The following is a 27404-nucleotide window of genomic DNA, read 5'->3' on the forward strand; positions in this document are numbered from 1 at the left end:
GTATACAGGAGTGCTGGGACACGATTTGTTGATCAGTGACTGAGAACTCTTTCCACATAAATACAAAATAAAATTGAACATTCCTTCACGTGTGACGACAATCCTGGAGACATAGTAAAACCACACTTCCAGGAACGGTTCAAGGACACGACCCTAGCTACTAAAAGTTCACTACCATCAGAGTTAGAGTAGAGAGAGAGAGAGAGAGAGAGAGAGAGAGAGAGAGAGAGAGAGAGAGGGAGAGAAGTTAAAACATCAAATGTAAGTCAGCACAATCAACTACAAATAAACGTACCATCCTAAGGCTGACAATGGCGAGCGTGTGATATTTTTCCAAGTAGAGTCAAATTAGATTCATAACACCCGTTCGGGTCCGGAAAATGTTCACATCAATGTATCCAAACCCAATCAGTTCAGAATAAACCAACATATATTAGATTGATAAATAACAAAATACTATTCATTACGGAACCCAAGTCCTCTAGCCACAAGTTAAACAGGAGAAATCAGTGTCAACAATATAAAAGAATCTAAACCTAAGGATAGAAATATCCTTAGAGATTTTTGGTATATGTATTTGAGATAGGTAGGATATCGATTCAAATCCTCGACGTTTTATCTGTGTTCGGATATAACATTTTCAAAAATTATAAAAACACCAATAATAAATATTTTCATCTTATTTTTCACAATGGATAATGTTTTTGTGTGTCAGTGTAGACATTATTTACCTTATATAAACAGAGGTGTTATGTCATGATTTTTCAACTTACCTTGATTGATAAATTGAGAAAATACGACTAAAGATTGCCTTTTTAAGCCTACCAAAGGAAATAGCTTCGGATGGCGAGGTGAATTTTGCATATTCTAGAAATGAATCGTAAACAGAATTTTCAAGAATAATTAGCGATATTCTTTAATGATTTTTCCCAGTTAATTTTTGATTAACAATTGATAATACGGATACACTTTAGTTTCTTCGTGAATTGATCGACTGACAGGATGATCATTTCCTTATTTGGAAATGAGTAACCCATCAATCATTCGTCTACTTCCATTAAAATTTTTGCTATTAAATTAATTAAGATTTTTTTTGTTTTATATTCTCTCATCGTTCTCTGATTTTTCACGTCAGAATACTGAACAATTTACTCATCGAGAATATATTGGGGAGATTCTAATTCCAAGGGTTGCAATGAGTTGAACTCGATAATTGAATAAAAGTTATTCATTCATTAGGTGGTTTTAATTGAAATTATGATTGTTGAATAGTCCAAAGCGGACCCAAAATGGCGGCGACACGAATGTTTGATGTTAAATTGCTTAGACACTTGAATTTGGATTCAAAGAGACAAATGATTTCATGATGATCCAATTGAGGATCTTGGGAGATCAAAAATAAATGTAAAGAAAGTCATCATAGATCAACCGATCAATTCAATCCAGCTTTTCTTAGTTTAACTGAATTAAAGAATTCTTTCAATTCGGAGTTGAAATTTATAATTTCTATTTGTAATTTCAATCTTGATCATCATAAGAAAAATTTAATTCGAGAGAAATCCAGAGAGGAAATATTTCTCGATCCTTACCTTCCCTTAATACCTCGAAGAGGAAACTAAATCGTAACTAGATTATTTCTTTTTTTTTCCAATTTGGAGGGAGTTAAATTCCTACGGAAATTTCTAATTCTCCTTACTCTGGAGGAAATATATTTTTCATAAAAATTCTCATTCTCTTTTTATTCAAAGGAAAATGTATTTTTCCAAAAATTCTAATTCTCTTTATTCAGAGGGAAATGTACTTTCCCATAAAAATTCTAATTAATTCTTTATTCTGAGGGAAAATGTATTTTCCAAGAAAATTTTTTTAATTCTTATTAATCAGAGGAAATGTATTTCCCTAAAAATTCTAATTATTTCTTTTAATTCAGAGGGGAAATTTAATTTTCCTTAAAAATTGCAATTCTTATTTATTCTGAGGAAAAATGTACTTTTCCCATAAAATATTTTAATTCCTTATTAATCAGAGGAAATGTAGTTCCTTAACAATTCTAATTCCTGGGTTTTATGGGGAATTGTATTTTCTTAAAATTTTTAATTCTTGTTTAATTGTTTTTCCTGTATACCAAAGTCCCGATTCCTTGACTTTAGAATCTGTTCATTTCAATGGGAAAGAATAATTGAATTCATGTGACTTACATGTTCTGCTTTGGGGTTTCGCGTAATTTGAAAATTTTGTTTGTAAGAAAGGGGAGGGCTGGAGGGAACCGATGGCTGGAACGAGGTCCTGGCAGTGTCAGGCTATGATGTGGAGATGCCAATTGATGTAGATGTCAATTGATGTCGATGTCAATTGATGTAGATGACAATTGTGATGTGAATGCCAATTGATATAGATGTCAATTGATGTAGAGGCAATTGTGATGTAGATGTCAACAGAAGGTGAGGTCAAATAAATGAATCAAAATTTTTCCGATCAATCCAAATTAGATCAAACTAACTCTGCGGAAACACAAGTGAATTAAAATTTTGACAAATCAAATTGAAAAATTTTGAATAATAAGATCAATTGATATCAAAATTTAGCAATCAATTAATCGAATTATTCCCAAAAAAAACAATTATGTTTTATTTTCAAAAAAAAGGAAAATCACTTTAAAAAAAAAAACAATATTTCCTGTTTTTTTCTAATTCACTAAATGTGAATTTTCATGATTTCCTGAAGGGAAATCACATGGGGAATGAATGTGTTTTTTTTTTTCTTATAAATCACAGCAAACCAAAGGAAAATATATATATCACTACGATTTCACAATTTGAATGGATTTTTATGTTAACACAATAAATATATAATGATAGAAAAACCACTGATAATCCTTGGAGTTCACTTGCAGTTCAATTGGTATTCATTGATCTGTTTCCGTTGACGGTGACGCCGGGACTGTCCTGTTAACGCCCTAAGCGTTAACCTTTAGGTGTCAGGGTTAATTGTGTGTGTTAATCGTATGGCACTTTTTAATTAGTATTGGGAGGTGGGGGAAAGAGTGTGAAATCGCGTGGTGGGTTTGAAGAGGAGAATCACAGCTCACCGGCGTGTGCCGCATGATCTCTGTAGGGAGGTGGGGGAAAGAAGAACAAGGAACGTCTTGTTCGAATACGAAGGGGAGGTATTGTGTATTATGATTACGGAATAAGGGGAAGTGTATTGAGGAATTTATATCGGTAAGGGGAGGTGATGGCTTACGTGCCGGGACACAGCCGATGTCTGGTACGGACATCCGAAACCCTCGATGATAAGGCTCTTCGCAACAGCGATGCCTTTTCCGTTCTTCCATTTCTTTTCTTTTTATGTTGAAATATTTTATAACTTCAATCAAGATTTTTGGGGTTTCTAATAATCCAAAAATCTTGATTTTAATTTTTCAGGTATAAAATATGTTTTTCCATTGAATGCTTGTCAAAAATGTTAAATTTCTAAATAATATTTTCATTATTCATAATAACAATAATTAATAAATTCCGATTGACTCGGGTACGCGGTGGAAAGATTCGAATTCGAGTACACCTGAGTAGACCACCCGTAATGTTTCGCATATTGACATCGCATGTCAATAGATAACGTTTCTCATGTTAAATGAGCTGATGGAAATATTCGATCATTTATTAATAATTAATAGTTGAAATAATAAAAAAATGTTGTACGTCATTCGGACTAAACAGAGGCAATACATGGTGATCAAGTGACACCCACTCAGCCACTCTCTCACAGGCTTAACCTATAAATATAATTGTCGTTATTATTTTGCTGTCGTTGTTTACTTATTTTGGCACTTTACATTATAGAAGAGACATTTATTAGAATAACATTATAAATGTGGTTTATAAAAATATTATTTGTTGTGTTGTGGCTTTTAAAATATCATAAATTATTGGAATCGATAAATTGACAGATACCTGTGGCTCAATGAATCTCATCGAAGTGGAACGAAACTATATCTCATAGAGGTATTGTTGGAACCACATTCATGGAGCGACCGAGCGACAGGATCCATAAGTCGTGCATGTTATGTTGTCCAATGAGAATCAGTCAAGAGACAAAAAGGCGGGAAAAACGCAAATACTATGAATATAACAAGAATTATTTTAAATCACTAATTAAAGAGTTATATGCAGAAGAAAGATTATTAACATCAGTTCTATAGTTTACGGTGTGTTTAAAGTTTTTCTTAATGTGAAACATTTCCAGAACATTTCTCCTCATTTTACTGTTTTCATTTTCTAGAATTTTCACATTGTCAAAATCAAAAGAATGTTTCAATTCTTGTGTGTGTTTAGTGAGTGCTGTCCTGCCATTTTCAACTATTTTTCCTGCACAATATTTGTGTTGATAGATTCTATCTTTTAAAGACTGTCCAGTTTGGCCAATGTAAATTTTGTTACAATCAGTGCAGTTTATTTTGTAAATGAGATTTGATTTCATTTCTGGTTCTATTTTATCTTTGGTGGATCCGAACAAGTTCCCTAATTTATTTGTGACTTGAAAAATTAGACTAATATTAAATGTTTTTAGTAGTTTTTTCATCTTCATGGATATCGTTTCAGAGAAAGGTAATACCATTGACATTTTGAAATCCTTTTCAGGGGTGTCATCATTAATTAATCGCGTAGAGTCATTATTTCGTAATTTCTCCAATCGTCGGTTGATGTAATGATTGACAAAGTCAGCGGGGTATCCATTAATATCAAGAACATGACGTGCCAATTTGAGGTTCTTCATTAGATATTTCGTGTCTGATATTTTAAAAATGCGATCCACATGATTGAGAATGACGGCGATTTTTTGGCTCATGGGATGTTGTGAGTGAAAGTTCAACAACCTTCTAGACCAAGTATCTTTCGTATACCAATCGAATTCCAACATATTATTCCTTCTTTTTACCATTACATCAAGAAAAGGCAATTGCTTATCAGTCTCGATTTCATAGGTAAATTGCAATCGGGGATGATATGAGTTGAAAGTATCAATTACTATTTCGATCATGTCTTTGGGGATGCAAGCGATAATATCATCAACATACCTGTAGAAAAAGGGGATATGAAAATCAAGTAGACCAAGGCAATGTGATTCAAGATCTTGCATTACAAGATCTGCACATACTGGGGCGAGTGGAGACCCCATTGGAAGTCCAAAATATTGCTTATGAAAGGTGTCATTGAAACTAAAATACGTGTTCATCATGATAATCTCCACCGCCTTGATGATCTCAAGATGGGGGATGTTACCAACGAGTCTGTTACGTTTATTTTCAATAGCTTCTTTCACCGGCTCAAGAGGGACATTCCTGTACAAGGACGCCACATCTAAAGAAATGAGAATGTAATTATTAGGGATTCTAACATATTTTACCGATTCTTTAAAGTGAGAGGTATTGTTTATGTGGGAGTGATCTTCAGAAGTTAAAGGAAGCAGTTTCGTATGGATGAATCTACCTAGTCTGTGAAGAGGTCCGTTAATTGAAGACACTATGGGTCGATAAGCTAACTTTGGTATATGTATTTTTGGTAATAAATATAGACGGGGGCAAGTGGACGTTGAGACAGTAAGATTTCCTCGTAAGTCACTAGAGATATACTTTTTTTGTGCCCCAGATTTCACTAGTTTGTTATTAAGATTTTGCACAGTAGTATTTTTATTTTTTGGAATGGATGAATATGTTAATTGATCGTCGAGACCAGCTTGAATGTATTTGTTTTTGTCGAGCAGGACAGTTACCTGGCCCTTATCGGCTCTTGTGACAATTATTTGTTTATTATTTTTTAAGAATTTATTTAAAGTGACGAGTGCGATGTCCGGCTTCTTGTTTTTGAAATTATTATGGTAATTTTGTAAAATATTTATGAAGGCGTTTCTGAATGATTCAATTTTTTGTTTTGGGAGGAAATCAATATTTTTCTCAATTTCAGCAATATAGTTTTGAGGAGAAAAACTCTGGAGAGATTCATGGACATTAAAATTATGTCCTAATGACAAAAATTGTGCTACATTTGTGGGGACAATAGTGTCTGTTAAGTTGATAAGCCACTTAGATGGTGAGACTTTTTTTAGGTTATTAGTGAGAAGAGTGTTCAGGAAAAATAAAGTTGCCCCTGATGATGACCACGTATAGGTGGTCGAAACATTGGTCTTTGTCTATCACAATATAGAGGTTTTTTTTGTCTTCACTTATTTATCGTCGAGCCTGCTGTATGACCGCATAGGCCAATCTATCTCTTCTCATCATCTAATACGGTCAAAAAAACTACTAACAAGATCCAACATAATGGCCAGAAACCTCAGAAACCAGTCATCATTCTTCTACCACGTAAGCAGTAAGTTCGGACCAGCACCCGCTGATCTTCTTAAACAACTGAAAAAGTTACTTTTCAGTGACTTAAAATTTCGCACTAAGCAAAATTTTTTCCTTGCCTGTAGAAATGAAAGATTGGTCCCTAACTTTATAGCACAAAAGTGCTCATTTAAATTTCATTTCTCAACCTTTATGAATTCTCAGCAGTTCCACCGATCAGCGTTATTTTTTAAAAAGAAAATTCTAAATTTCACAATTTCCGACTGTATTAAACAGATTAAACGCACACAAAAAGATATTTGGACCATAAAAGATAAATTAAAACGTCTCTTGCCTCATGGCATCCTCCAAGAATTTTTAACTAGACAACACGTTGGTCTAAACCATATTTATTTAATACAAACAACTAATTTAGATGAAAAACTTAACAAACTTAGAGCCAAAGTTTTGAATAATGTTTTCTCACACAAAAAAGCATTGACTGGCGTCGGTGGCCGAAGCGGCTAGGTGCGAGCCTAGTGTGCGAAAGGTTGTGAGTTCGATTCCCCGTGGAACCGAGTTTTTCAACCGGAGGCTCCGGCGACCGGGAAGTCGCTAATATAGTGAAAGAAAAAAAAAAGCATTGAAAAGGACTTCTGATAATGTAAATGCAAGTGACCACACTCTTCTCACTAATAACCTAAAAAAAGTCTCACCATCTAAGTGGCTTATCAACTTAACAGAAACTATTGTCCCCACAAATGTAGCACAATTTTTGTCATTAGGACATAATTTTAATGTCCGTGAATCTCTCCAGAGTTTTTCTCCTCAGAACTATATTGCTGAAATTGAGAAAAACATTGATTTCCTCCCAAAACACAAAACTGAATCATTCAGAAGGGCCTTCATACATATTCTACAAAATTACCATAATAATTTAAAAAACAAGAAACCGGACATGGCACCCGTCACTTTAAATAAATTCTTAAAACATAATAAACAAATAATTGTCACAAGAGCCGATAAGGGCCAGGTAACTGTCCTGCTTGACAAAAACAAATACATTCAAGCTGGTCTCGACATGTTGAACGATCAATTAACATATTCATCCATTCCAAAAAATAAAAATACTACTGTTCAAAATCTTAGTAACAAACTAGTGAAATCTTGGGGACAAAAAAAGTATATCTCTAGTGACTTACGAGGAAATCTTACTGTCTCAACGTTCACTTGCCCCCGTCTATATTTATTATCAAAAATACATAAACCAAAGTTAGCTTATCGACCCATAGTGTCTTCAATTAACGGACCTCTTCACAAACTAGGTAGATTCATCCATACGAAACTGCTTCCTTTAACTTCTGAAGATCACTCCCACATAAACAATAGCTTTCACTTTAAAGAATCGGTAAAAGATGTTAGAATCCCTAATAATTACATTCTCATTTCTTTAGATGTGGCGTCCCTGTACACGAATGTCCCTCTTGAGCTGGTGAAAGAAGCTATTGAAAAGAAACGTAGCAGACTCGTTGGTAACATCCCCCATTTTGAGATCATCAAGCCGGTGGAGATTATCATGATGAACACGTATTTTAGTTTCAATGACACCTTTCATAAGCAATATTTTGGACTTCCAATGGGGTCTCCACTCGCCCCAGTATGTGCAGATCTTGTAATGCAAGATCTTGAATCACATTGCCTTGGTCTACTTGATTTTCATATCCCCTTTTTCTACAGGTATGTTGATGATATTATCACTTGTATCCCCAAAGACATGATCGAAATAGTAATTGATACTTTCAACTCATATCATCCCCGATTGCAATTTACCTATGAAATCGAGACTGATAAGCAATTGCCTTTTCTTGATGTAATGGTAAAAAGAAGGAATAATATGTTGGAATTCGATTGGTATACGAAAGATACTTGGTCTGGAAGGTTGTTGAACTTTCACTCACAACATCCCATGAGCCAAAAAATCGCCGTCATTCTCAATCTTGTGGATCGCATTTTTAAAATATCAGACACGAAATATCTAATGAAGAACCTCAAATTGGCACGTCATGTTCTTGATATTAATGGATACCCCGCTGACTTTGTCAATCATTACATCAACCGACGGTTGAAGAAATTACGAAATAATGACTCTACGCGATTAATTAATGATTACACCCCTGAAAAGGATTTCAAAAGGTTAATGGTATTACCTATCTCTGAAAGGATATCCATTAAGATGAAAAAACTACTAAAAAAGTTTAATATTAGTCTAATTTCTAAAGTCACAAATAAATTAGGGAACTTGTTCGGATCCACCAAAGATAAAATAGAACCAGGAATGAAATCAAATCTCATTTACAAAATAAACTGCACTGATTGTAACAAAATTTACATTGGCCAAACTGGACAGTAGGATGGCTCATATGTAAAAAAAATTGAATTTCATAATTTTCGTGTTTGATAAAGATACCCAATGATATGGAAAGTACATGTGAATTTTTTTTAAATTTTTGAATTTTTTTTCAAGGTTGCGCCGTGTAGTTTTATTTCTTATGGACTTTTACACGCATCGTAGAGATCGAATGTGTCAATAATTTTTTAAAGACTCAATTATGACATCCCTCGGTGTTTCCCCTCCGTGAACCGTTCAGAGGGAGGTTTAAGAACAGAATTAATTTTTGTCTCAACAGAAAACTTATTACTTATCAAAATGAAAATCTTCATTTCTACTCAATTCAGTGATTTTTAGACGCCTCTAGCAAACTTTAAACACACCGTAAACTATAGAACTGATGTTAATAATCTTTCTTCTGCATATAACTCTTTAATTATTGATTTAAAATAATTGTTGTTATATTCATAGTATTTGTTTTTCCCGCCGTTTTGTCTCTTGACTGATTCTCATTGGACAACATAACATGCACGACTTATGGATCCTGTCGCTCGGTCGCTCCATGAATGTGGTTCCAACAATACCTCTATGAGATATAGTTTCGTTCCACTTCGATGAGATTCATTGAGCCACAGGTATCTGTCAATTTATCGATTCCAATAATTTATGACATTTTAAAAGCCACAACACAACAAATAATATTTTTATAAACCACATTTAGAATGTTATTCTAATAAATGTCTCTTCTATAATGTAAAGTGCCAAAATAAGTAAACAACGACAGCAAAATAATAACGACAATTATATTTATAGGTTAAGCCTGTGAGAGAGTGGCTGAGTGGGTGTCACTTGATCACCATGTATTGCCTCTGTTTATATTAGGTAAATAGTGTCCACACTGACACACAAAAACATTATCCATTGTGAAAAATAAGATAAAAATATTTATTATTGGTGTTTTTATAATTTTTGAAAAATAATAGTAGGTTTATAATTTGTTCAGGAAAAATAAAGTTGCCCCTGATGATGACCACGTATAGGTGGTCGAAACGTTGGGCTTTGCTATCCCAATATAGACGTTTTTTTTGTCTTCACTTATTTATCGTCGAGACTGCTGTCTGACCGCATAGGCCAATCTATCTCTTCTCATTGGTGTTTTTTGAGGATGAGTTTTCAAACCCGTATTTACGTAGTAATTTCTGAACGTATCTTTCCTGACTCAATTTTAATGTTCTGTTCTCTCGATCTCTTTTAATACAGATATTTAAAAATTCTTTTGGTTCACCTAGGATATTCATTTCAAATTCTGAACTCAGAGCTGATTTAACCTCGTCCAGCTTAAGTTTGTCATTACTCGCCATGATAATGGCATCTATATATAACAATGAAATTAAGAATTTATCCTCATGCCTCCGAGTAAATAAGCAAGGCTCTAGATCAGAGTTTATTAGTCCTACACTAAAAGCTAACTTCAGTGAATTTCTTGTTTCATCGTTTTGGACTGATTCGAAGTCAAGAGGGACTTCTCTAGCTTACAAACTCTAGTTTCCCTTTCCAGAACAGAATGTGGAGTCCCTTCTGGGATTGGATAAAAATGTCGTTTTAACGTCCAATTGACATGTATCTAAGTTATATTTATTGATAATAGCAAATACGGCCCTGACTAAGTGCATTCTGGATACTGGAGCATAAGTTTCTCTTAGTTCGTAAACATTTCCATCTTTAAAACCTCGAATAACTAATCTTGCTTTATGACGCGTCTTCCCTGTCCTTTCTAACGTGCGTTTAAAGATCCATCTCGAATCAATTATATTAGCTTTCTGACCATTTTGATTACAAATAGGTCTGTCTACAATTTTCCATACATTATTTTTATTCATTGAATTTAATTCTCCTTCTATAGCAACTGTCCATTTATTCTTTTCTACGCCCTGCATGGGATCTTTGAAATTGATTGGATCTGAATTGATATCACCAAGGAGAGCGTGACAAACTTCGTCAGTTGAATTGTCCAGACCTAACTCGTCCTCGCCCTGTGATAAACACGCCAAAAATAATCCAGAACTTAAACTCACGTCGATAGGTAATCGCTGTCCTTGGAGTCACCTTCCTCGGCCTACCTTTTTTTCTCTTTGCTACCTCCTCCGATTTGAATGTCTCATCAATATCGCGTGAACCCTTGTCAAAACCTACAAACCAATCCTCCTTGTTTATCACTTCTTGAACTTCTGGGACATCTTTGATCTCACTTCTCTTGTACTTGTCACCATAAACCTTTTTCTCATTGAACCTAACATGTCTACTTTCATAGAATTTGCCTTCTTCTGGTTTCAGCAATATGTATCCTGTTGGAGTGTAACCAACCAGAACACCTCTCACACCTATTCCTCTAAATTTAGGTCCTACTTTTCTCTGAACTTTCATGTACGCAAAACAGTCAAATCTCTTTATCTGATTAATATCAAAGCTATGTTTCGGTGCAAACTCTTCTAATGGAGTTTTCATTTCATTAGATTTGTGAAGAGTTCGATTATACGCCTATACAGCGGCTGACAGAGCCAAATCCCACATGTTTTCAGGTTGTTTCGCGTCAAACATGTACGTACGGACCTTCTTCTGGATTGTCTGGTTGTATCTTTCCAAGACGCCATTATGTTCCAGAGTATTCGGACCCGCCAGTTGTAATTCCGCACCTAATCTTTTCAATACCTCAACTGTATGTCCTCCGGTAAATTCTGTCCCTTGATCTGACCTAAGATTACAGACCTTCGCATCGTGTCCCAACAAGTTTCTATAACTCCTGACAAACATTTCAAAACACTGACCTGTTTCACTCTTCGCTCTCATGGGGTATGCCATTGCAAATCTCGATTTATCTTCAATGAAGACTGATATAAACCTGTATCCTTTCGGATATGTGGTTGGAGATATTGGCCCCATTACGTCAGAGTGTATTACATGCAAATGTTCTGTTGCTCGACTTCTTATCTTTGGGAATGGGAGTCTATTGAATTTAGAAACTAAACAAACCTCACACTCCATTATTGACTCGTCAAAAATCACGTCTCTTAATTCTTTGTTATCCGGGAATTTTAATTGAATTGCTTTGAGATATGCTATTGAAGCATGCCACATTAAGGCTTTATTATGATTACTACGAAGTTTATCGATATCATCCACAAACGTATCAAAAGTCTCGTCACTTTCGTAAAGTCTTACCTCATATGCATTATTTATTTTCCTGTCCCAAATTGAGAAATCAAAGTTCGAGTGTATGAGAGGATTTAAAGNTTATCCGGGAATTTTAATTGAATTGCTTTGAGATATGCTATTGAAGCATGCCACATTAAGGCTTTATTATGATTACTACGAAGTTTATCGATATCATCCACAAACGTATCAAAAGTCTCGTCACTTTCGTAAAGTCTTACCTCATATGCATTATTTATTTTCCTGTCCCAAATTGAGAAATCAAAGTTCGAGTGTATGAGAGGATTTAAAGTTGATTTGGGGTTTTCTATACTGACTAAATTGTCGTCTCGTTCCACTTCAGTTTGTTTACTGTCTATCGCCTCGGTTGATGGTTCTACTATTTGCTCGCCACTTTCAATTGGGATTTCCTTATCTGAAACTTCATCTAGCTTAGCTGTGACACTACGCGTCATATATTTTCTTATCGCAGTCTCACCTCTTACCATATTAACTCGCCTAGCTGTATTCTTCTGAAATTGGTTACTGACCTGACTATACTTATTTATTTCCAAATCTATAATCCAATATGGTTTTCTATACATACCGGAGATGAATGATTCATTAGAAACTGGGTTAAATATGTCTATTCTTTTGTTATCTAGATAAATACCAAGACCCATTTCTGCGAAAGCTCTTAATGACAGTAAGTTAGCTTGAAGAGGATCAGCAAATATAACCTCGTCTATCATAAATTTCTTTTCATTTAACAATTCGATTCCTACCTGACTGACTCCCTCCGTTGTCAAGTCCGCATTTTCATTTTTATTAGCACATTTAATCACACCCTTTGTTTGCTCGTCAATCGACTTGAATATTAGCTTTGAATTTGTTAAGTGCTCAGTAGCACCAGAATCTACTAGAAATTTAGTGATAAACTTATTTTTACGGAGATTTACTCCCACATGCATTGCCTGACCTACACATGGTTCATCATTCACGTCTATGTATTTTTCTGAATCGTTCATAATTGACTTATCCTTTTCTTTGTTATCTGTTGTTGAGGTTTTGCCTGAGTCTTCCTTACTGGATTTTGTATCAACTTTGGATTTAGTATATTTGTAATTTCCTCTGGTTACATGCTTGTTAAATCTACCCCTTTTCGCACCCCTGGGGCTACTCGCACCGCTTAATCTTCTCTTCAATGACCCAATTCCGCGCCCAGCTCCACGGAAACCTCTGCCTCGCGAACTGTTATATTTAGTATCTACTTTGGATTTGTGTGCCTCACCTGATTTTAAACACTCTTTGGCGGTATGACCATAGTCTCTGCAATTATAACAGAGTTTTCCCTTTCCTCGGCCTGGACATTCTCGACCAAAATGACCAAATCCTCCACACTCGAAACATCGCGTTCTTTGAGCTGCAAAGTTTGCGGTTTTTACCTCACCGCTGTTAGGCTCGTCCTGTTTCCTGATCGCTTCTTCCTGTCTCATAACTGTTTTCAATTGGTCATATGTCAGGGGTGGCTCATTTTTTATTTTGGCTGAGGACTGTAATAACTGTACCGTTGGTACAAACTTAATAATGGCATTCTTAAGCGCGTCTCTTTTCTCTTCTTCAGACAAAGGGGTAGCATCAGGTGAATTTTCGTAATTACGAATAGCTTCTTCAAATTTATCACAAAACTCAACAGCTGTACATTTAGTCTTATCATATCTCATGCTTGTAATTTTCAATTTTACAGAGTATGAAGAAATATTGTTCTCAAATTTCTTGATCTCTTTGAGTTTGTTTAGTATTACAAAAGGATCTTGAATTGATACTATTTTAGAATGATAATCTTTATCTATGTGATTAATTAATATATCTCTTACTTTGAATTTGTGCTCGTCCAAAGTCTTGTGATCTCCTTTGAATTTTAGTGTATTATCTATAACATGTGAAAGTCTGTGAGATCTTACTTCTTGAAATAATCATAGAAGTATTCATATCGGGTATTTTTATCTAATTTATAATCTCGTTTAACTGATAGCCCCTTGTGTGATAGATTGATTTTCAGAGTTTCAGCAGTCACATCATCATTGCTATTTTTGTCATCATGAGAGCTTCGAATACAAATGAGAAATGTACACAAAGAATAATTTGTGCCCAAAGGTCGATCAGTTTCAAACGTTGAACGATCAAACGTTCTACCGCTAATCAACCGTATGGAACATCTTGATTTCAGATATGATTCTGAACATATACATATATATATATATATATATATATATATATATATATATATATATATATATATATATATGTATATATATATTTTATAACTAGCATTTTTTTATTATTATTATTAATTTTAATTTTAATTTTAATTCGAATTTTTGGTGCCGGTTTAAGTTGTGATAATATTTGCTAGCCAATATCCTCACAACCACTCAATCGCACTACTCATCCATTTCTCATTTCCTTCTCATCCTGACCTCTCATCAATTCACGTCAACTCACCATATTTGTAACACTTGATTTTATCTTTTCGTAAATAGAGTATTCTCTATCACCTTGAGAACATCTTCTCCTCTGTGAAATTCGTCAAATCCGAAGGAAAAGGTCAAATTCCTCCACAACTCCCACAAGTCGTCACCTGTGGTAATTTTAATCAACTTAATGATTTGGATTCAATTTCAAACAATAGAGATTTTGAGTTATTTATCTTTTCTTTTTCTCGTCGGGTTTGGCTGGAACACGTGCTCTCATGCATGAGCACTATTTTTATGTATTACTACGCGTCGCCATGCTAGTGGACTCTACTTTATGTGTTATATGCGCGTTACCATCTCAGTGGGCTCTACTTGATGTATTACTACGCGCCGCCGTTCCAGCAACGCACCCACCACGCCAACCGACCCCCCTTTCCGCTCGTCCCTCGTCAAATTCCTTATTTTTATTTTTAATGTTTTTCAGCTCGTCAACTCTCCTAGCTCATCCCCATTTACATGAAAAACTTAATTATCGTCATTCTTTTAATTTAATTTTTCCCAACTTTTTAATTGACTTTTATTTAGGCCTCTAACGAAAATTGTTCTAGACGCGTCGGTTACTCATGGTTGTCGGCCATTTTTGTGACCGGTTTACTCGTTGTTCCCGCCAAGCTCTCGGGATGATGCAATTTCCATTGCCGTCTTGGAGATGCTTATTTCTTGGATTTTCCTTTTCCTTTTTGTTAGTCACTTTACTTACTCATCGTCTTGTCTTGATTTTCCATTTTTCTTGTCCCTCTGGGCTCGAATCACACCCCTCAGGTCCTCGTGGTTATCCTGGCTTCCACTTGAGTTTTTCCTTTTTCACTTATACTCAGCTTTTATTCAGTTTTTTTAAATTTTATTATTGCGCACTTGAAGCGTGACTGTCGCCCATAACCTGATAGATTTTTTTTTTTTTATTTATTGTAATTGTATTAACCTACACAGGGTTATTTACATTCGATAGTAAGGTATTAACATATTTGTTATCGATTTGGTTCTTCGTTATTAACAATGGTGAATATTTTCCTTAAATTCTAATTTTACATTTTTTAATTAACTGATGTATAAATTTTAGGGGTTCAAGATCTTTCGCCACCAGGAATGTAGAAATGGTGAATGATCTAGGACACTTGTGCTTGACAAGTCTCTCAATCATTAAGTCTCTTTCTTGACTAGAATATTCTGGGCATTTCCATATGACGTGGTTGATGTCCTGGACTTCAGCTCCACATCCGCATTCCTGACTATCTACTATGCCTATTCTGTATAGAGACTTGTTGAGATGATAATGATCAGCTCGAGCCCTGTTTACCGAAACCACAAGCTCCCTGGGAAGCTTGCTCTTGAGGAACCAATGCTGCGAGCTATTTTTCCAATAAGACTCAAAAAATGATTTTCCTGTTGGTTTGGGCTCTCGCTCTGACTGTATTTGAATGAAATCTCTAGTATTACTGTGTCCCTCTTTCTTAAATCGAGCCTTAAAATCTGTTGGTGGGACGAGCATTTTTATAGCACTAAGTTCCGCATTCTTAGCTAGGGTGTCCGCTGTCTCGTTGCCTTCGATCCCCCTGTGTGCAGGAATCCACCGAAAGACAACTTTGGTGTCATTAATATTATTTTTCATGAATTCTTGATATTTTTTCTTCGCGGTCAAAATGTAGGGATTTATATGCGGGTGAAACTGGATGGATTCCAGGCTTTGGAGCGCACTGAGGAAGTCCGAGAGCACGAGGTGATTGGATTCTCTGTTTTTATTGGCTATGTCTAGAGCTAGGTTTAGCGCCATGCACTCCGAAGTATAAACAGAGCAGTGGGAGTCCAGAATGATGGAGTTGTCAATGCCCAGGTTTGGACAGTGACACCCTGCTCCCACGTATTCTGCTTCAGGGTCCTTACTACCGTACTACGGACCCTGAAAAAAAAAAAAAAAAATTCTAAGAGAATTAGAATTTAGAGAGAAAAAATTTCCGCTTCACCCAGCCGGGAATCGAACCCGGGTCTCCCAGATACGCGCCGGGCACTCTTACCGACTAAGCTACCGGGAACCACAGAAATTCACTCTCAAATTCATCTCATACACCGCCTAACCTCCTTTAGGCATTAAAGAATTCTAAGAGAATTAGAATTTAGAGAGAAAAAATTTCCGCTTCACCCAGCCGGGAATCGAACCCGGGTCTCCCAGATACGCGCCGGGCACTCTGCTTCAGGGTCCTTACTACCGTACTACGGACCCTGAAGCAGAATACGTGGGAGCAGGGTGTCACTGTGTGGGTCCGTATAAATGATGTTCCAATCCCGATAATTCAGTTTCAGTTCATGTGTCAGGGCCTCGTTAGGAGCAGGAAGGGATTGGAGGGTAGGTCCCAAATGGTCTTTGGTTGTTATGGAGGTGAAAAGGGTGTCATAGGAATGTAGGAATATGTGAAAATTGTCATCAGTATGTAGGATATTTTCCAATTGAAGTACCTCTCTGATACTCTTGGAGATCAGTTTATCCCTGTGGAGTATTTTGGTCCTCTTTTCCTTAAAGATAAGGGAGATGGTGTCGTAAACTTGAGTCGACTTGTTACTAAGGACTTTGATCAGATAAGTCTTGCATAAGAAGTAAGCCCTATCTTTTATCAGCATGAGTTTGGATTCCCCAATTAATACATTGGTGGGAGTGCTACGCCTGTATCTCATGACAAACCTAATGGCTGTAAACTGTATAGATTCGAGCTTTGATTGAAATTTTTTGGTATTGGGGAAGTACATGATCAGACCATAGTCAAGGATAGACCGGACGTAACTTTTATAAAGTCCTAACAGAGTTTCTGGATCTGTACCCCACCAGGTTCCTCGCAAAAATTTGATGATATTCAAGGCTTTTAGACACCTCTGCTGAAGCAAGGAGATGTGATAATCGAATTTTAGTCTCTCGTCGAAGTGAATACCCAAGAATCTCGCCGTTGCAGATGATTTAATGGAGTGATCACCTACTCTGATTCGGGTGTTCTCAGGTGGTGAGCCGTTTTTGCTAAAACGCAAGACGGTTGTTTTTTGTGGTGCTATGTCTAGGCCTAGGGCCTTTAGGTTGCCGGTGACTTGGTCAATTGAGCTCTCTAGGACGGATTTGTCAGTTTCTAGATCAGAAACACGCATGAACAATGCGATGTCATCGGCAAAGAGAAAGGATTCTATGCTGGGATGAACTTTTCTGATGATTCCCCTGGTATATATCGTGTATAATATTGGAGAGAGCACTCCTCCCTGTGGAACCCCCCTGTAAATACTTCTCGTGCTATCTCTAAGGGCCTCACAGTGGAGTACTCTCTTGTGGGTGAGGAATTTTATAAATTTTATAATGGAACTGGAGCAGCCGACCTCGGCAAGGATATCTAGTAGGATATCCCCGACGACGTTGTCAAATGCTCCAGTGACATCCAGGAAGACAGCTAGTTTTTGTTCTTGGGCCCTAAAGGAATCCTCAACATAGAGTGTGAGATTGACTAAGTTATCCCGGGTAGAGAGTTCTGATCTGAACCCTGTTTATGCCTGGGGAAGGCTGGCATTGCGCTCGACCCACCACTGGAGACGGTTTTTTATGATGGATTCGTATAGCTTGAGGACACACGAAGTGAGGGCAATAGGCCTCACTCCAGTATTATTGGGTTTGGGGATAAAATGTAGATATGAGTGCCTCCATTCGGGAGGAAAATCTCCGGATATATGAAATTCATTGAAAATGTCTAGTAAAATAAGCTTCAACTGTACTGGAATTTTCTTGAGAAGTGTGTAATCTATGCCATCAAGCCCCGGGGCTGAACCGCTGTTTCTGTGGTGTAATGCGTAATTGAATTCGTCAAAGGAGAAGGACTGATCAAAAAGAGGGTTATGGTCAGTGTAAGGGATATGATTGGGATTAATGGGACATCCGTCGGGACTCAGTTTCCTCAAGGTCTCCAAGATCATTTTCTGTATCTCAACATGATTTCTGGGAGTATGCGTAGTCGCATTCACCCATGAATTCTTCAGGACTTTATACGTATTCCAGAGATATTTACATTTTGTTCTAGCGTTTAATTTTTCGGAGAGTTGCCTGAAACATTGTCTTTTCTTTTGTTTAAACGTTCTCCTAGTGACGGCAATGGATCTCTTGTAGGTCAAGAGTTCCGAAAATCTCTTCGTCAGTCTCCACTTTTTATACCCGGCCCTGCGGAGCCTCTGAGCCCTATCACACTCTGAGTCCCACCACTTAACCGGATTTCTGTGAATTTTTGCTGGTACCCTTTGTCTCCTCGGAGTGCATCGCGCCACATTAGAGACAATAACTTCTATGAAATATTTATATTTTTCTATGGGACTGAGTTTTTCAAATGCTACTGTTAAAAATGACTGAAATGATGCTGTTAACAGGATTACAAGTTTTTCCCAATCAGTTCTCACTGAGGTGATCTTAAACGTTTTTTTAATATATTGAGTTTTTTTAACACTGAGTTTGATGTTTATCGGATAATGATCTGAACCACTCGTTTCATCCTGTACTTCAACAGTTATTATGTCTGCTTTATCTGGACTACTCATCACTAAGTCTATATTGGATTTCTTCCCCCTGTATATATCTAAGTGTGTATACGTATCGAAGTTGTGTAAGAAAATATTGTTTTTTATGATTAGATCATATAGTCTCAACCCATCTGGTTTATCTTTTACGCAATTTCACGGTGTGTGGTGTGCATTGAAATCGCCAACCAAAATACACTTGTCGAATTGTCGATAGATATCTATGATTTTCCCCGAATGTTCATAATCTAAACTGTGTTCCGGATTTCTATAGCACACCAGTATATTTATCACCGGTTGTACATTGTTAATTTCTATAGCTGCAATTTCAACGCTGGGGTAGGGATTAACAAGATTTTTATGAATTTTAAAGGACAAATGATTTTTAATGAAGAATATGATACCTCCTTGGCCTGTTCGATCCGGTGTGATAGGTTTGTCAACGCGGTGTATACGAAAGCCTGGATGTTTGTAGGTTCTCTCGTCTGTCGGGTTGAGTTTGGTTTCCACTCCCATGAAGATATCGACGTCTTCCAGCATGCGCTCGATGTCTTCTCGATGACTATTAATACCCCTGATGTTCCAGAATAGGGCATTCAGGTTGCATTGATGCGTAGGTTGCTCGAATTGTTGTTGTTGGTGTTGCTGTGATGATTGTTGTTCAGCCATTATAGTGATTAGTTTTGGGATGATGCTGTCAGATAACCGTCTTCCTCCAGATTGTTAGCGATATCCTCCAGTTTGTTTGCCAGGCTCGGTATTCTGCCCTTGAAGGTAATATCCCCTACATAGAGATGCAAACACCTCAGAGTGTTAGTGAGTTCAGCTGGATTCTTTCGGCTCACTTCTGCAAGTTTTCGGATGTCCTTGACTTCGAACGATCTATCTACGAAGTCAATGAATTGCTCATAGTCTAGGCAGTAATCCTGTGGGCTCTTCTTTATTACCCTAGCTGCAGACTGCGAGTGCGACTTCATGAACTCCTTAGTGAGTAACCGGGATTTCCCAATTTTGGCTTTCTTGCTTCTTCTCACAGGTTCGAGTGGAGCCTCAAATTCTTCGTTGTCTCCTTTAGATTTGCTGTCCGTGTTACCAAGCTCCTCCTCTACGTCATTTTAGGGACGTTTCGAGTGGCTGGAAGATTCTGTTTCCATGAATACTTGGGTTGTAGTTTGTGAATTGTCATCGTCATCTCCATTGTTTACATTGTTGTCATCTGACTCCAGGATTGTCTGTTGTTGCGTGCTGAGGTCACTGTCTCCATTCATTGCTTCTAGGACCGGTGGAGAGGAGGGAAAATCCTCTCTTTGTTGTGATAGCCTGTAGGCCATACTACGTTTCTGTGTAGGTCTTGTACTTTGTGGGCAGTTCTTAGAAATGTGCCCTGTTTGTTTACACTTGTAGCATGAATGATTGTCGATGATGGTTGAGAACACGTACTGGGTACCTGGATGAGTAACTTAACGTTCTCGGAGATTTTATGTTTATCTTCCTCTCTTACCAGCACTTGTCTCCTAGAGCTCGTCACAGTATACCCTTTCCTATCGAGGTTGAAGGCGATTGCAGTGACCTTGGATGCCGGCTCAATTCTCATGTCCCTGAAGGCTTCTTCGATAGCCGCATGCGGAATGCGGGGAGCGACATTTGACAGAATAATTTTCACGGTTTTGGCTTTCTCTGGGGTAATGTCGAGTCTGTGGTCACCTATGTATATATTGGTATCCGGTGCCGTGAGTTTGTCAACAAATTCAGACGACTTGAGGTAAATCGATATTCGATTTCCTGGAATTCTGAGAGCTGCTACAACATTGGGTGGACCCACTAAGTCGCCCTCTGCATAGATGTATTCCTCCATCTTAGTACCCTGTATTGCACTGATTATAACACCTTGCTCCTCACTAGGAAACTGTTCTAGTTCTTGTGTGATCCTTGTTACTTGTGCGAATGATCGCTCTTTCAAGTTCTGGGAGACTGATGTACTGTCTTCATTGTTTTTTGTTGTTGTTGTTTCCTCCATTTTTTTCATTTAGAGCGGAAAAAGTTTTAGGAGAGATTAACAGTTGGTTGCCCAGAATGGGCTAAACTCGCCGTAAGAAACACTGTATCGTAGATATCTGTTCAACACGTTATCTACTTGGACCGTTTCGCAGAGCGAATTCAAAACACGTCCTACCTCGTCAGAGGTTCAGACGGGACTCAACCTGATAGATTATGCGGGATTGGGACACAATAACTTAACACACTGTATTCGTTAAAAGCAAGTTTATTATAAAGGCACGTCTTTCTCCTCGCGTCTAGCGCCCAACACGTCACGAACAGGAATGTGTTGCTCACACGTTACAACCGACCGATCGTGCGCATGCGCAGATCTCGTCCCCCCTCCTCTAGCGTACATTAATATGTCTTATACTATGGAATATATATATATAGATTTTGCACGCAATTACAACTGGCCTCCGCCACATCAAACAGACGTAGTCGCCTCCGATTTTTGAAAATTTTTCGGTCCCCCGCTCGGAAAACACTCCTTCCGAGTTAAATCCCTTTGGGTTTTAACATCGCGAAATGTGTGTGGTGTGCGTAGCGTCCTGAACTCCAGAATTGTGGAATCGCCCATTTCAAAAAGTTGGGTTAAACCCAGAGGTACCTAGTCGCCTCCGATTTTTGAAAATTTTTCGGTCCCCCGCTCGGAAAACACTCCTTCCGAGTTAAATCCCTTTGGGTTTTAACATCGCGAAATGTGTGTGGTGTGCGTAGCGTCCTGAACTCCAGAATTGTGGAATCGCCCATTTCAAAAAGTTGGGTTAAACCCAGAGGTACCTAGTCGCCTCCGATTTGACGCAGTGGCCTCTCAGAGAAAAGGCGAGTAGCAGAGCCACATGTAGTGTATATGGAGGCGTATATTTACGCTATGCATATTTATGATATATATATATATATATATGAGCCCGGTAGCTTAGTCGGTAAGAGTGCCCGGCGCGTATCTGGGAGACCCGGGTTCGATTCCCGGCTGGGTGAAGCGGAAATTTTTTCTCTCTAAATTCTAATTCTCTAAGAATTTTTTTTTTATATATATATGAGTATGATATATATATATATATATATATGAGCCCGGTAGCTTAGTCGGTAAGAGTGCCCGGCGCGTATCTGGGAGCCCCGGGTTCGATTCCCGGCTGGGTGAAGCGGAAATTTTTTCTCTCTAAATTCTAATTCTCTAAGAATTTTTTTTTTATATATATATGAGTATGATATATATATATATATATATATATATATATATATATATATATATATATGTATCATACTCATCTCAGGAAGATGTGGTTTTTATAAAAATATGATGGAACTTTTTTGTACCTCAACAAATTATCTATAGAAAATATCAATTAATCCATATTTTTCCGAAAACGATTCCTTCTTAAGATAATTCGGAATTTTTCGAGGTGAAATAATTATCCGATCAATGGAGGAAAAAGCGTTAGAAGGGTGAGAGGGAGCATTCGCATGAGTGCATTAAAGAGGTGCAGTTGATACTTAGCATCAAGTAAGATGATGATTCAACGAATGAATGGATATATGCACTATAATGTGGCATCGGTTTGCGGTCAATGTACTTCTTGTCCAGTTGGAAAAAATGATGATGGGAAGGAGAGAAGAGAAAAGAAGAAAATTTACCGGGATAGAGAAAAATTATTTTTCACTTTTTATTTCCCCTCAACACTTTCATACAAATCATTTTTGTTTCTTTTGTTTTTCTGTTTTTTTTACTATTGTTTTTGATTGTTTTAAGACTATTCAGTAGACAATGAATTTTTAAAGCACGACTGAGAGATGGCGTGCAATTTTCCACGAACCAAATCTTTAAATTCCCCACATTTTCACGGGCACAAGTAACATGTGATGTGTACTTGAAGGGTTATTTAGGATTGAAATAACGATTAAACACAGTTTTATTATCGTAAAAGTAATTAAGCTTTATTCAGCAACGTAATGCGACAACGGTCGAGGCACNCCCGCCATAGACAGTATCCTTGATTCCTCTCCAGTCTTTTTCTCTCCTAATAATCTGTTCTCGTTTATCACAAAGTTTCTTATTTGGTAACTTTATCTCGCCTGAGTATTCTCGCCAGGTAATTTCGTCAGTTTAATCTCATTAGTTTTTCCATCTCGCCAGTTTTATCTCTCCAAGAAAGGTCTCGCCAATTCAGTTATTTCCCAGACAAACAGAAAGAAAAATAATTTAAATATTTACTTTCATTATTAGGTCCATCAAACGCTTGTGTGTTTCAAACGTCAATGGTTTGGTGAAAACATCAGCTAGCTGATCCCTTGAACCAATCCAAATGATTTTTATATAATTCCTTTTAACACATTCCTTTACATAATGTAATTTGTTCTCTACAATTTGTCTCAATTTCATTCCTCCATTTGTTTCTGCACTCACAATAGCAGATTTATTATCACACCTTAAGATCATTGGAACAGGGGGGAACAACCAGTATCAGTTTTAAAGAGTTGTGCAACGACATCATTTCTCGACTCGCCTCACTCATTGCAACATACGCAGCTTCACACGTAGAAAGTGCTACTGTAGTTTGTTTGTGAGTTCGCCAAATGATCGAATCACCAAACAGTCTAATCAAAAATCCACAAGTTGTGATTGAATCTTTACAATCAGAAAAACTCGCATCAGAATAACCCTGAATGCCATTGGTCTCGCCTGAATATCTCAGACCTAAGCCCGTAGTACGTCTCAGATACCGAAAAATTCTTTTTACCATTTCCCAATCACTTTCTTTACGATTTACTTGATGTCTGCTCATTACATTGACTGCATATGCAATGTCTGGTCTCGTAGCACCAGCCAAATACAAAAGACTACCTACAGCCTCTCTATAAGGAATGTTTGCTTTTGTTTCTGTCCTTTCCAAAGTCCCACTATCATATTCTGTTTCTCTTAATTTTCTCTCATTATCAGCTACTTCAGAAGTATTCATTGGTGTATGTTGTGGATATGCTTTATCAAAGCCAAACCTACTTAATATCTTTTGAATATAATTTTCCTGATTTAATTTGATAATCTGATTTTTTCTGTCCCGCCTAATAGTCAGGCTCAAGAATTCCTTGGGTTCTCCCAGGACTGTCATTTCAAATTCGCTACATAAGTTACTCTTTACTTCAGCCAATTTATCGTTATCATTACTCGCTAATAACATATCATCTACATAAAGTAGCAGAAGCAAGAACTTGTCTTCATCTCGCCAAGTGAATAAACAAGGTTCTAAATCCGAGTTCTGCAGACCCATACTTAAAGCTACTTCAGTGAATTTTACATTCCACCGTTTGGGACTGATACGAAGACCATAAAGTGCTTTCTCCAATTTGCACACATTTTCTTACGTATCTTTGTCAGTATGATTAGTTCCTTCTGGAATTTCCATGTAAATTTCTTCATCTATTACGCCATTGAGGAAAGCAGTTTTAACATCTAACTGACACACCTCTAGATTATATTTGTTTATAATCGATATAACTATTCTCACTAGAGGTAAACGAGCTACTGGAGCATAAGTTTCCCTTAATTCATAAATGTTCTTATCCTTGAAACCTCTGATTACTAGTCTCGCTTTGAATCTTATTTTTCCATTTGCCTCATTTTTACACTTAAAAACCCATTTTGAATCAATGACATTTAATCTTTTTCCATTCATCATACTTAGAGGTCTTTTGACAATTTTCCATACTTGATTTCTTTCTAACGAGTTTAATTCTTCATCAACCGCATTTAACCAAGAATCTTTATTTTTACTGTTTATAGCTTCTTGATAATTTGAGGGATCTTCATTTATGTTTGCTCAAAGTGCATGATACAATTCATCTTCCTTTTGAGCTAAATCTATCTCGCCTACATTACTGATAACACTAGTGTAGAAAACATTTCCTTTCATGTTCTCATCAATTTCCAACTCTGAAAAGCTATTATCATTTATTATTTTATCTTTTATGTCAACTGTTTTCACTTTCTTGATAGTGTTTTGTTCTGAAACTTCTTTCTTTGGTCTACCTCTTTTGCGTTTTATCTCTCCCTCCGGTTTTAAAGAATCCTCGGTCTCTCCTCGATTCTTTTCGAACTTAACAAACCATTCATCTTTATTCTCCTTTTCTTCATAGTCTGGGAAATCTTTGATACCGTTTCCCTTGTATTTATCCCCATATACTAATTTTTCATTGAATTTAACATGTCTGCTTTCATAATACTTCCCTAGCTCTGGCTTTAAGAGTTGATACCCTGTTGGAGTATATCCAACCAAGACCATACCTACACCTCGAGGTCCAAACTTTGGACCAGTGTTTCTAGCAATTTTTACGTAACTTAAGCTACCGAATCTTTTGATTTGATTAATGTCAAAGCTGTGATTAGGCGCGAATCTTTCTAAAGGAGTTATCATATTGTTTGATTTATGTGGAGTCCTATTGTAGGCATAAACTGCAGCTGATAAGCCCAGATCCCACATGCCCTTTGGCAGTCTTGAGTCAAACATATAGCATCTAACCTTTTTCTGGATTGTTTGATTAAACCTCTCAGCGACACCGTTGTGTTCTGGAGTATCAGGGGAGGCTAACTGTAATTCCGCCCCTAGACCCTTAAGAACTTCAATTGTATATCCGCCTGTATACTCTGTTCCCTGATCTGATCTAAGATAGCATACTTTCGCGTCATAACCCAGTAAATTACGCGCACTCCTAATGAACATCTCAAGACAACGTCCAGTTTCACTTTTCGCCTTCATTGAATAAGCCATAGCGAATCTTGAGAAGTCATCGATGAACACTGAAATAAATCTGTATCCCTTAGGATGAGAAATTGGAGTAATAGGCCCCATCACATCTGAGTGAACTATTTGCAATGGTGCTGTTGCTCGCCTGCGCACCGATGGGAATGATAATTTATTGAATTTAGACGTTAAGCACACCTCACAATCTCTAATGAATTCATCATCGAATTTTACTGCATTTAATTCTTTATTATCTGGGAATTTCTTTTGTAATGCCTTGAGGTAACTCGTTGAGGCATGTCCAAATCTACAATGCTACAACATGACATTCTGATTCTTCAAATAGCTATCTTTATTAATTGAAAGTTTTGGAAAAACTTCTACCGAATCATCCCATGGTAATTCATCAACATCTTGCAATTTCCTGTCCCAAATGGTGTAATCAAAATTTCATTGTTCATAGGGAATCTTTTCTTTAGTAATTATTTTCACTTTTATTAAGATTTCACTCCCTTTCTCATTATGCTTTTCTTCCTTTGCCTTTTCCTCAATTTTATTTCCTTCCTCATTACTCTTATCAATTTCGTCTGTTTTCTCACTTGTTGCATTCTGTAAATTTGCTGTGATACTTCTGGTAAGATATCTTTTCACTTCATTCTCACCCCCAGTGACATCAGCAACATTTGCTACTACTCGCCTGTTTATTTGCTTGAAAGAATTCTCACTGATAGAGTTTGACTTTACTATTTCTAAATCGATTATCCAGTAAGGTTTTCTGTAAATTCCCGAGATGAAAAGTTCATTCGACACTAGATCAAATATATCAATTTTCTTGTCATCTAAGTAGATTGGTAATCCCATTTCGGCAAATTTTCTTAATGATAGCAGATTTGCTTTAAGAGCTTCTGCAAAAATAACTTTGTCAATTTCTAATAATTTACCACTCGCCAGTTCAATTTCTATTTTTCCTGCTCCCTCCGTTCTTAAGTCCGCTGACTCATTTTTATTAGCACACCTAATTACTCCACAATCTAATTCATTGAATGTTTTAAATATAATTCTAGAATTTGTTAAATGCTCGGTCGCGCCTGAGTCTGCCAGAAAGTCTGTCAGAACCTTATTTTTATTTGCTTGTTGACTATCTGCATAAAATATTTCAGCACTTGATTGATCATTATTTTCTTTTTCCTTACCTTGAGTGGAGTTATTTTTCTCTTTGGGTTCGTCGGATTTGGATTTTTTGTTTGATTGATGAGATGACTTAAACCCGTGTTTGTTCTCGTTTCTTTTATATGAGAACCGACTCTTATTGAATCTTCCTCTTTTACTTGGACCATATGTTTCACCTCTCATTGGTCTTTTCGTTCCTTTATCGTTACTTCTATATTGATCTCGACAATTGTTTCTGTAATTAATCTTTGAATTGGAATTGTACCTTGGAGTCTGCTTAGAGTATCCTGAACCACTTGGTGCATAGTCATTGTGAATTCTGTTTGGGCAATCCCTCGCCTTGTGATTCCCAAACTGGTTGCACTTGTAGCACAAGTATCCTTTCCCTTTATTGGGACAGTCTGGTCCCTTGTGTCCATATGCCTGACACGCAAAACACCTTGGCCCCTTGTGCTGTGCATAATTAGCAGTTTTAATATCAGAATCTGAGA

General features: G+C 36.9%; 1 protein-coding gene and 1 non-coding gene across 2 annotated transcripts in view; one reads left to right on the forward strand and one right to left on the reverse strand.

Moving 5' to 3' along the window:
- Nucleotides 1-27404, reverse strand: part of LOC107043607 (PSME3-interacting protein) — a 264201-nt gene that overhangs the window by 18521 nt on the left and 218276 nt on the right. The gene's annotated exons all lie outside the window — the stretch shown is intronic.
- Trnat-cgu lies at nucleotides 21913-21985 on the forward strand. Its single transcript has one exon. It is a non-coding gene; the product is annotated as a tRNA-Thr (tRNA).

This window comes from Diachasma alloeum, unplaced genomic scaffold (assembly GCF_001412515.2).
Source record: "Diachasma alloeum isolate Michigan unplaced genomic scaffold, Dall2.0 Dall_scaffold_00604, whole genome shotgun sequence".
NCBI classification, from domain to species: Eukaryota; Metazoa; Arthropoda; class Insecta; order Hymenoptera; family Braconidae; genus Diachasma; species Diachasma alloeum.